The sequence below is a fragment of the Rutilus rutilus genome (genome assembly GCF_951802725.1).
Source record: "Rutilus rutilus genome assembly, chromosome: 17".
Taxonomy (NCBI): domain Eukaryota; kingdom Metazoa; phylum Chordata; class Actinopteri; order Cypriniformes; family Leuciscidae; genus Rutilus; species Rutilus rutilus.
In genome coordinates, this window is record NC_140230.1 from 10,939,673 (window position 1) to 10,942,165 (window position 2,493).

Sequence of the window (2,493 nt, forward strand, 5' to 3'; positions counted from 1 at the left end):
AAATTTTATCAAGTGAAAATAATTCAGACTTGTCTGTGTCATTTAAATAAAATGACAAATCACTCAAGCAAGCTTCCTGATTTGTACTGAAATAATCAAAAATCTCATTCCTCAAGAGAGTGTATTTGCAAAACCACGTGCATATAAAATAATTGCATAGTAATTATAGCAAATATAAAATTATTTCCAGGTGTTATTAGTACACTTCAAATATGGTTCACTAATGTAATATATTATATTATTTAGTATTTTGTTAATATTTAATTTTATTATTTAAATTATATAAATACAATGTTATTTTAAATGAATAAATGTAACTATCAGAACTGTTTATAACTGTCAAATTAACTATAGAAAGCAAACAAATTTTATGTCTAAAAAACATAAATACGTAAAAATGACAATGCCATAAACTGACTGAAATCTTTTGAAACATTATAGTGTAGAAACACTTTTTATTGCATCCAATATATAGATAGTCTTCTGAACCAAACCAGTAGATCAAAAATCAAAATGCAAACATTTGAGGAACATAGATCAACTGATGATTGTTCATTGTGTTCACTGTCAACTAAAATATATATACATATTTATTTCACTGGCTCAAAACTGTATATATTCAATGTGGGAAGCAGGTTTGCTAACACACTGGTGTATTGTGGAATTGCCAATGAAATTAAAAATTATTTTAACTTAAGTGTTGGCTTCATCAACTTCCAACCTGCTTTATCATAGAAGACTACAGGAGGCGACACCTGCATAATCATGAACACACTACAGAGCTTTGTGACTGAAAATTGACTGACTTGCAGTTCAACTGCAGAAAAAAATTCCTTTGCGGCACAAAGAGTTTAGTTGGGAGTATTCAGAAAGCAAAACATGACCCTATAGTTCCTATGTTTTAAAATACATATTTGTACACATAAATGTATTTTTTGAAACAGATAACCCTGGTTCTGGGTGTTGATTGTCAATGCTGTATTGCTCGAATCCAAAATATAGTTACAGCTTTGACCTGTTGATCATATCAATGTGTAGCTCCCATAACGGATCTTGATTTTCATTGCATATCAACATTCTGTTGTGTTAAGAAATGTATATTCGACTTCTAACAGACATACACAATGTTTTTCCGCTGTGTCCGAATGCAGATTATGCAGTGTCTTTATGTTTTTATGTGCAAATCATATAATTATGTATGATCTATTATTTAGAACTATTTTAGTTCCCAAGACAAACATTTTTTTAGATTTTTAGAAATTATTTTAGATTTTTGCATCTAAAAATTAAGTTTTTAGGTGTGTGTTTCTAGGTGTTTCAACAAAAAAGACTTCTGCATCCTCGGTTCATGCACCCTCTGTAAGCTTCATCAGTCCTTGATTCTTGCTACTTTTAAAATATTACGGCTGTCAAGAGGTTATTTTTAGACCAGGAAAAAGTTAAAGGGATACATTTGTATAGGTTGTGGGAATGAATAGCTGGCTACCTAATCAGGTAAGGACCAGTGGGGAAAGCCTGGCGGCTCGGTGGGTACCACTGTTGCCTCACAGCAAGAAGGTCCTTGGTTCGAGTCCTTTCTGTGTGGGTTTCCTCTGGGTGCTCTGTTCAGGCAGCTGTGTGAGTAAGCCAAAGCTTCTGTGATCTGAAGACTTAGACGGATTGCCTTACTGCTGATACAAGAATGAGGTATCCATTCATTTAGCTCCAAAGCTTTTACAAAAGCTGCAACATTGTATGGAGCCCAACAGCAGAAGAAGACCACAATCACCAATGACTAGACGCATGACCTGCCTCCTGGAAGAGCGAACTGTCAGGAGTCTGATTAGAATCAATGAGTAACAAAATCCAATCCCAATAAGTGGGAGAATTAAACCCATGACATTCGTTTTAAAGATACCAATAATCCTGTGTGTATGATTAGAAGTTTGATCATCTGTTGTATAATGTGTACAATACTTTTGATTATAATTTTTTTATGGTTTTGAGGAACATCAACTCAGGAAAGGAAACATAAACAGTAATGATCCATATTATCAAACTGGCTAAAATCCTTGTTCTGACTCTCAGTGCAAACACAGCATGAACTACAGCTAAGTATTGATCAACACTCATCAGTACAATGGAGAATATCCCACTGTAGAATCCATTGTGGTAGACACTGAGGACCTTAATGCACATAACATCTCCAAAGATCCACTGGTCTCTGGCAGAGTGTGCCAGGAAGGGAAGAGAGGAGACCAGAAGTCAGAATAGTAATATTGTGCAGTAGTATATGGCTCATCAGTACGTCGTCCATTCACACTTGAACAGGGGAAAAATACTATAAGCAAAGCAGAGATCCTCCGTTGATGATGATGCGTTGTATATCTTGATTGATTAATGTGAGCCTTTCGTAAAGAAATCTATAGGTTTGAAAACAGAATTGAACAGTTGGTTCAACGACTCTGTCGTTCAATATGCACCAACTGTTCAATTAAGCACCGCGGGACGCTT

At 34.9% G+C, this 2,493-nt stretch overlaps 1 pseudogene across 1 annotated transcript; it reads right to left on the reverse strand.

Moving 5' to 3' along the window:
• Positions 1–1,486: 1,486 nt before the first annotated feature.
• Positions 1,487–2,244, reverse strand: LOC311276375 (C-C chemokine receptor type 4-like; annotated as a pseudogene). Its single transcript has one exon. The product of its transcript is annotated as a C-C chemokine receptor type 4-like (transcript).
• Positions 2,245–2,493: the final 249 nt, after the last annotated feature.